The sequence below is a fragment of the Castor canadensis genome, chromosome 17 (genome assembly GCF_047511655.1).
Source record: "Castor canadensis chromosome 17, mCasCan1.hap1v2, whole genome shotgun sequence".
Classification (NCBI taxonomy): domain Eukaryota; kingdom Metazoa; phylum Chordata; class Mammalia; order Rodentia; family Castoridae; genus Castor; species Castor canadensis.
The window spans coordinates 37482409-37491795 of record NC_133402.1 but is presented as its reverse complement, the minus strand read 5'-3'; positions in this window follow the sequence as shown (position 1 = coordinate 37491795).

Genomic DNA, 9387 nt, shown 5'->3' with positions numbered 1-9387 from the left:
GTTGAACAACCACATGTATGTCTCCAAAGAAAATCATGTGTGTTAGAAGCAGAACCAAGGAGCACATTGTTTCCCTGTGTGATTTCACGTAGTTTTGGAAAGGAAGACGTGCTGTCAACCAGAATACTCACGGTGGAGAAAGGCAAATTTTGTTCTACCTAGGTCTGTCCAGCAACGTGAAAACACACATGTATCTTTCGAAACAAACCCATCTGCATTAGACGTAGGATCATCCAGCACAGTGTTTCCCTGTGAGAATTGAATTAGTTTTTGAAAGGCATATTTCTGCATTTTGCGGTTTTCAAGGTGGAGATAGTCTCTCTGTGTTCCAAAGAGGTCTATTCAGTTGAGTTGAAGAAATACATGTATTTCTCGAAAGAAAACAATCTTTGAACGAACAAGGAGCATCTAGCACTTTGTTTCACTCCGAGAATTGAGTTAGTTTTGGAAAGGAATACTTCCTGCAAGGTATGATTTTCAAGATGGTGAGAGGCTCTCTTTGTTCCCAAGAGGTTATTCAGCAGAGTTGAAGGAACACATTTATATTGTAAAAGAAAATTCTCTGTTAGATGTCGTAGCATCTAGCACATTGTTTCCTTTAACTAGTGGGTTAGTTTCAGAAAGGAATACGTCCCGCCAATCAGAGTTTTCAAGGTGGAGAAAGGCTTATTTTGTTCCAAATCGGCCTATCAAGCTAACTTGAAGAAACACATGTATCTCTCAAGAGAAAACCACTTATGTTAGGAACAGGAGCATCTTGCACATTCTTTCCCTGGAAGGATTGAGTTGACTTTGATAGGAATACTTCCTGCAACTTTGGTTTTTCAACGTGGTGGTTGACTCCATTTGTTCCATATCGGCTGATTCAGCTAAATTGAAGAAACACAGAATGTCACAAGAGTAATCCATGTGTGGAAGAAGCAGCAGCATCTAAGACATTGTTTCCCTCTGAGAATAGAGTTAGCTGTTGAAAGGAGTACTTTCTGGAAATTCTTTTATTCCACAAGAAGAAAGCCTCTCTTCTTTCAAAATAGACCTATTCAGCTGACTTGAAGGAACACATGTGCTCTTGAAAGAAAACCCTCAGTGTTAGAAACAGGGGCCTCTAGCACCTTGTTAACCTGTGAGAAATGCATTAGTTTTTGGTAGGAATACATCCTGCAGTATAGGTTTTGCAATGTGGATATGGCCTCTCTTTATTCCGAACAGTCCTGTTCAGCAGGCGTGAAGGAACCCACGGATCCCTTGAAAGAATACCATCTGTGTTAGAAGCAGGAGAATCTAGCACATTGTTTCCCTGTGAGAATTGAGCAAGTTGTTGAAAGAATACGTCCTACAACTTGGGTTTTTCTAGGTGTATATTGGTTTTGTTTGTTCCAAGTAGGCCTATTTAGCCAAGTGGAACAAACGCATATATCTCTCCAAAGAAAACCATGTAAGTTACATGCTTCAACATCTGGGACATCATTTCCCCATGAGAATAGATTTAGCTTTTGAAGGATTACGTACTTCCAATCAGAGTTTTGAAGTTGGAGAAAAGCTCACTTTGTTCCAAACAGGCCTATGAAGCTAAGTTGGAGAAGCACACGTATCTCTCAAAAGAAAACTCTCTGTGTTAGGACCAGGAGCAGCTAGCACATTGTTTTCCTGTAAGATTTGAATTAGTTTTTGAAAGAAATACTTTCTGCATCTGAGGTTTTCCATGTGGAGTAGGCTCCCTTTCTTCGAAATAGGACGGTGAAGCTGAGTTGAATAAACACATGTATCTCTCGAAGGAAAGCCATTTGTGCTCGAAGGAGGAACATTTACAAGAGTGTTTACCTGTGAGAACTGAGTCAGTTTTCGGAGGTAGTATTTCCTGCAGCTTCGTTTTTCAAAGTTGGGATAGGCTATATTTTTTCCAAGTAAGTCTTGTCAGCTGACTTGAAGAAACACAAGTATTTGTCAAAGGAAAACAGGTAGTGTCACAGGCAGGAACGTCTATCACATTGTTTCCCTGTGAGAACTGAGGTGGTTTTTGAAAAAAATACCTCCTGCAACATAAGATTGTCAAGGTTTAGACAGGCTATTATTCTACCAAATCGTCCTTTTCAACTGAGTGGAAGAAATACATGCATATCTCAAAATGAAACCATTTGTGTCAGAAGCAGAACTATCGAGCACATTGCTTCCCTGTGAGAACTGAGTTAGTTTATGAAAGGAATACTATCTGCACCATAGATTTCTCAAGGTGCAGATTTGGCTCCGCTGTTCCAAACGGTCCTATTTAGCCGAGTGGGAAAAAGAAATATATGTCTCCCTAGAAATCCATCTATGATGAAAGATTCAACATCTAGGGCATTATTTCACTGTGAGGCTTGAATTTTATTTTGAATGCCATACATACTTCCCATCAGAGTTTTCAACTGGAGAAAAGCTCATTTTTTCCCGAATAGTCCTATCCAGCTAAGATGAGGAAACACAGGTATGTCTCAAAGGAAAACTATCTGTGTTAGAACAAGGAGCATCAAGCACATTGCCTCCCTGTGAGAACTGAGTTCGTTTTGGGAAGAAATACTTCCTGGAACTTAGGTTTTTCCAGGTGGAGATAGGCTCTCCATGTTCCAAATAGGCCCTTTAAGGTGAGTTGAATCAACACATGTATCTCTACAGAAAAACCACCTAGGTTACAAACGTCCCCATCTAGCACATTGTTCCCCTGAGAGAAATGCATTAGATTTTGAAAGGAATACTTCCTGCAACTTAGATTTTTCAAGGTGGATATAGCCACTCTTTGTTCTAAATCGTCCTATTCAGCTGAGTTGAAGAAACACATGTACCTCTCAAAAGAAAACCGTTAGTGTCCAAAGCAGGAGCATCTAACACATTCTTTCCCAGAGAAACATGAGTTAGTTTTTGAGAGGAACACTGCCTACAGGTTATGTTTTTCAAGGTGGACATAGGCTCCCTTTGTTCCAAATAGGCCTATTCAGCTGATTTGAAGAAACACATATATCACTAAGAAGAAAACCATGTATTTTAGAAGCAGGATGTTCAAGCATACTGTTGCCCTCTGAGAAATGATTTTGTTTTTAAAATGAATACTAAGGGCAAAAAAGGTTTTTCTAGGTGGAGATAGGCTCCCTTTCTGCCAAATAGGCTTCTTCAGCTCAGTTGAAGAGATGCATGTGTCTCTTGAAAGAAGACCATCTGGGTAAGAAGGAGGAGCATCTATCACATTGTCTCCTGCCGAGAGCTGAGTTACCTTTTGAGAGAAATACGTCCTGCCATTCAGAGTTTTCAAGATGGGGATAGGTTCTCTTTGTTCCCTATACACCCATTCTGTTTTTTGAAAAGAATCACGCATCTCTGCAAAGAAAACCATCTAGGTTAGAAGCTGGAGTATCTAGCACATTGTTTCCCTCTCAGACTGAGTGAGTTTTTAAACCCAATACCTCCAGTTACTTAGGTCTTCAATGTCAAAAGACAATCTCGTTGTGCCAAATAGGCCTATTCAGCTGCGTTGAAGAACCACATTTCTGTCTCCAAGAGAACCATCTATGAGAGAAGGTGCACCTGCTAGCACATGGTTTCCCTGGGAGAACAGAGTGAGATTTTGAGACGACCACTTCCTGCAACTTAGGGTTTTCAAGGTGGAGACAGGCTCCCTTTTTTGCAAATAGATCTATCGAGCTGAGTGAACAAACACGTGTCTCTCAGAAGAACATCATCTGGGCAAAACGGAGGAGGATCTTGCACATTGCTCCCCTTTGAGAATTGAGTTGGTTTTTGAAAGAAAGAAGTCCTGAATCTGACCTTTTTCAAGGTGGACATTGGCTCTCTTTGTTCTAAATACACCTGTTCTGCTGAGTTGAGCAAACACGCGGATCTCTCCAAAGAAAACCTTCCGTGTTAGAAGCAGGAACTTCGAGCACATTGCTTCTTGGTGAGCATGGAGATAGTTAATGAAAGGAATTCTTCCTGAGAATCATAGTTTTCAAGGTGGAGAAAGGCTCATGTTGTTCGAAAAAGGCCTGTCCAGTAACTTGAAGAAACACATGTATCTCTCGAAACAAACCCATCTGTATTAGAAACAGGAGCATGTAGCCCATGGCGTCCCTGTGAGAATGGAGAAAGTTTTGGAAAGTAATACTTCCTGGAAAGGAGATTTTTCAAGATGGTGTTAGGCTCTCTTACATCTAAATGGGAATATTCAGCTCGGTTGAAGAAACACATGTATTTCTCCAAAGAAACCATCAATATTATGAAGTTCAGCCTCAACACATTGTTTCCATGTGAGAAATGTGTTCGATTTTGAAAGGAATACATCCACCACGTAGGATTCTCCATGTGGAGATAGGCTAAGTTGTTCCAAATAGGCCTTTTCAGCTGAGTTGAGGATACACATGTATCTCACAAAAGAATACCATTTGTATAAGTAGGACGGGAACCGAGCATGATGCTTCGATGTGAGAAATGAGTTCTGTTTTGAAAGGATACTTTCTAAAACTTAGATTGTTTTCAGGTTATATAGACTCTCTTGGATCCAAGTAGGCCTATGCAGCTGAGTGAACTAAACAGCTGTATCTCTCCAAAGAAACCCATTTGGGCTAGAAGCAGGAAAATTTAGAACATAGGCACGCTGTGAGAACTGAGTTCGTTTTTCAAAGGACACTGCCTGCAAATTACGTATTTCAAGTCAGTGATAAACTCTGTTTGTTCTCAAATAGACCTTTTCATCTCAGTTGAACAACCACATGTATGTCTCCAAAGAAAATCATGTGTGTTAGAAGCAGAACCAAGGAGCACATTGTTTCCCTGTGTGATTTCACGTAGTTTTGGAAAGGAAGACGTGCTGTCAACCAGAATACTCACGGTGGAGAAAGGCAAATTTTGTTCTACCTAGGTCTGTCCAGCAACGTGAAAACACACATGTATCTTTCGAAACAAACCCATCTGCATTAGACGTAGGAGCATCCAGCACAGTGTTTCCCTGTGAGAATTGAATTAGTTTTTGAAAGGCATATTTCTGCATTTTGCAGTTTTCAAGGTGGAGATAGTCTCTCTGTGTTCCAAAGAGGTCTATTCAGTTGATTTGAAGAAATACATGTATTTCTCGAAAGAAAACAATCTTTGAACGAACAAGGAGCATCTAGCACTTTGTTTCACTCCGAGAATTGAGTTAGTTTTGGAAAGGAATACTTCCTGCAAGGTATGATTTTCAAGATGGTGAGAGGCTCTCTTTGTTCCCAAGAGGTTATTCAGCAGAGTTGAAGGAACACATTTATATTGTAAAAGAAAATTCTCTGTTAGATGTCGTAGCATCTAGCACATTGTTTCCTTTAACTAGTGGGTTAGTTTCAGAAAGGAATACGTCCCGCCAATCAGAGTTTTCAAGGTGGAGAAAGGCTTATTTTGTTCCAAATCGGCCTATCAAGCTAACTTGAAGAAACACATGTATCTCTCAAGAGAAAACCACTTATGTTAGGAACAGGAGCATCTTGCACATTCTTTCCCTGGAAGGATTGAGTTGACTTTGATAGGAATACTTCCTGCAACTTTGGTTTTTCAACGTGGTGGTTGACTCCATTTGTTCCATATCGGCTGATTCAGCTAAATTGAAGAAACACAGAATGTCACAAGAGTAATCCATGTGTGGAAGAAGCAGCAGCATCTAAGACATTGTTTCCCTCTGAGAATAGAGTTAGCTGTTGAAAGGAGTACTTTCTGGAAATTCTTTTATTCCACAAGAAGAAAGCCTCTCTTCTTTCAAAATAGACCTATTCAGCTGACTTGAAGGAACACATGTGCTCTTGAAAGAAAACCCTCAGTGTTAGAAACAGGGGCCTCTAGCACCTTGTTTCCCTGTGAGAAATGCATTAGTTTTTGGTAGGAATACATCCTGCAGTATAGGTTTTGCAATGTGGATATGGCCTCTCTTTATTCCGAACAGTCCTGTTCAGCAGGCGTGAAGGAACCCACGGATCCCTTGAAAGAATACCATCTGTGTTAGAAGCAGGAGAATCTAGCACATTGTTTCCCTGTGAGAATTGAGCAAGTTGTTGAAAGAATACGTCCTACAACTTGGGTTTTTCTAGGTGTATATTGGTTTTGTTTGTTCCAAGTAGGCCTATTTAGCCAAGTGGAACAAACGCATATATCTCTCCAAAGAAAACCATGTAAGTTACATGCTTCAACATCTGGGACATCATTTCCCCATGAGAATAGATTTAGCTTTTGAAGGATTACGTACTTCCAATCAGAGTTTTGAAGTTGGAGAAAAGCTCACTTTGTTCCAAACAGGCCTATGAAGCTAAGTTGGAGAAGCACACGTATCTCTCAAAAGAAAACTCTATGTGTTAGGACCAGGAGCAGCTAGCACATTGTTTTCCTGTAAGATTTGAATTAGTTTTTGAAAGAAATACTTTCTGCATCTGAGGTTTTCCATGTGGAGTAGGCTCTCTTTCTTCGAAATAGGACGGTGAAGCTGAGTTGAATAAACACATGTATCTCTCGAAGGAAAGCCATTTGTGCTCGAAGGAGGAACATTTACAAGAGTGTTTACCTGTGAGAACTGAGTCAGTTTTCGGAGGTAGTATTTCCTGCAGCTTCGTTTTTCAAAGTTGGGATAGGCTATGTTTTTTCCAAGTAAGTCTTGTCAGCTGACTTGAAGAAACACAAGTATTTGTCAAAGGAAAACAGGTAGTGTCACAGGCAGGAACGTCTATCACATTGTTTCCCTGTGAGAACTGAGGTGGTTTTTGAAAAAAATACCTCCTGCAACATAAGATTGTCAAGGTTTAGACAGGCTATTATTCTACCAAATCGTCCTTTTCAACTGAGTGGAAGAAATACATGCATATCTCAAAATGAAACCATTTGTGTCAGAAGCAGAACTATCGAGCACATTGCTTCCCTTTGAGAACTGAGTTAGTTTATGAAAGGAATACTATCTGCACCATAGATTTCTCAAGGTGCAGATTTGGCTCCGCTGTTCCAAACGGTCCTATTTAGCCGAGTGGGAAAAAGAAATATATGTCTCCCTAGAAATCCATCTATAATAAAAGATTCAACATCTAGGGCATTATTTCACTGTGAGGCTTGAATTTTATTTTGAATGCCATACATACTTCCCATCAGAGTTTTCAACTGGAGAAAAGCTCATTTTTTCCCGAATAGTCCTATCCAGCTAAGATGAGGAAACACAGGTATGTCTCAAAGGAAAACTACCTGTGTTAGAACAAGGAGCATCAAGCACATTACCTCCCTGTGAGAACTGAGTTCGTTTTGGGAAGAAATACTTCCTGGAGCTTAGGTTTTTCCAGGTGGAGATAGGCTCTCCATGTTCCAAATAGGCCCTTTAAGGTGAGTTGAATCAACACATGTATCTCTACAGAAAAACCACCTAGGTTACAAACGTCCCCATCTAGCACATTGTTCCCCTGAGAGAAATGCATTAGATTTTGAAAGGAATACTTCCTGCAACGTAGATTTTTCAAGGTGGATATAGCCACTCTTTGTTCTAAATCGTCCTATTCAGCTGAGTTGAAGAAACACATGTACCTCTCAAAAGAAAACCGTTAGTGTCCAAAGCAGGAGCATGTAACACATTCTTTCCCAGAGAAACATGAGTTAGTTTTTGAGAGGAACACGGCCTACACGTTATGTTTTTCAAGGTGGACATAGGCTCCCTTTGTTCCAAATAGGCCTATTCAGCTGATTTGAAGAAACACATATATCACTAAGAAGAAAACCATGTATTTTAGAAGCAGGATGTTCAAGCATACTGTTGCCCTCTGAGAAATGATTTTCTTTTTACAATGAATACTAAGGGCAAAAAAGGTTTTTCTAGGTGGAGATAGGCTCCCTTTCTGCCAAATAGGCTTCTTCAGCTCAGTTGAAGAGATGCATGTGTCTCTTGAAAGAAGACCATCTGGGTAAGAAGGAGGAGCATCTATCACATTGTCTCCTGCCGAGAGCTGAGTTACCTTTTGAGAGAAATACGTCCTGCCATTCAGAGTTTTCAAGATGGGGATAGGTTCTCTTTGTTCCCTATACACCCATTCTGCTGATTTGAAAAGAATCACGCATCTCTGCAAAGAAAACCATCTAGGTTAGAAGCTGGAGTATCTAGCACATTGTTTCCCTCTCAGACTGAGTGAGTTTTTAAACCCAATACCTCCAGTTACTTAGGTCTTCAATGTCGAAAGACAATCTCGTTGTGCCAAATAGGCCTATTCAGCTGCGTTGAAGAACCACATTTCTGTCTCCAAGAGAACCATCTATGAGAGAAGGTGCACCTGCTAGCACATGGTTTCCCTGGGAGAACAGAGTGAGATTTTGAGACGACAACTTCCTGCAACTCAGGGTTTTCAAGGTGGAGACAGGCTCCCTTTTTTGCAAATAGATCTATCGAGCTGAGTGAACAAACACGTGTCTCTCAGAAGAACATCATCTGGGCAAAACGGAGGAGGATCTTGCACATTGCTCCCCTTTGAGAATTGAGTTGGTTTTTGAAAGAAAGAAGTCCTGAATCTGACCTTTTTCAAGGTGGACATTGGCTCTCTTTGTTCTAAATACACCTGTTCTGCTGAGTTGAGCAAACACGCGGATCTCTCCAAAGAAAACCTTCCGTGTTAGAAGCAGGAACTTCGAGCACATTGCTTCTTGGTGAGCATGGAGATAGTTAATGAAAGGAATTCTTCCTGACAATCATAGTTTTCACGGTGGAGAAAGGCTCATGTTGTTCCAAAAAGGCCTGTCCAGTAACTTGAAGAAACACATGTATCTCTCGAAACAAACCCATCTGTATTAGAAACAGGAGCATGTAGCCCATGGCGTCCCTGTGAGAATGGAGAAAGTTTTGGAAAGTAATACTTCCTGGAAAGGAGATTTTTCAAGATGGTGTTAGGCTCTCTTACATCTAAATGGGAATATTCAGCTCGGTTGAAGAAACACATGTATTTCTCCAAAGAAACCATCAATATTATGAACTTCAGCCTCAACACATTGTTTCCATGTGAGAAATGTGTTCGATTTTGAAAGGAATACATCCACCACGTAGGATTCTCCATGTGGAGGTAGGCTAAGTTGTTTCAAATAGGCCTTTTCAGCTGAGTTGAGGATACACATGTATCTCACAAAAGAATACCATTTGTATAAGTAGGAGGGGAACCGAGCATGATGCTTCGATGTGAGAAATGAGTTCTGTTTTGAAAGGATACTTTCTAAAACTTAGATTGTTTTCAGGTTATATAGACTCTCTTTGATCCAAGTAGGCCTATGCAGCTGAGTGAACTAAACAGCTGTATCTCTCCAAAGAAACCCATTTGGGCTAGAAGCAGGAAAATTTAGAACATAGGCACGCTGTGAGAACTGAGTTCGTTTTTCAAAGGACACTGCCTGCAA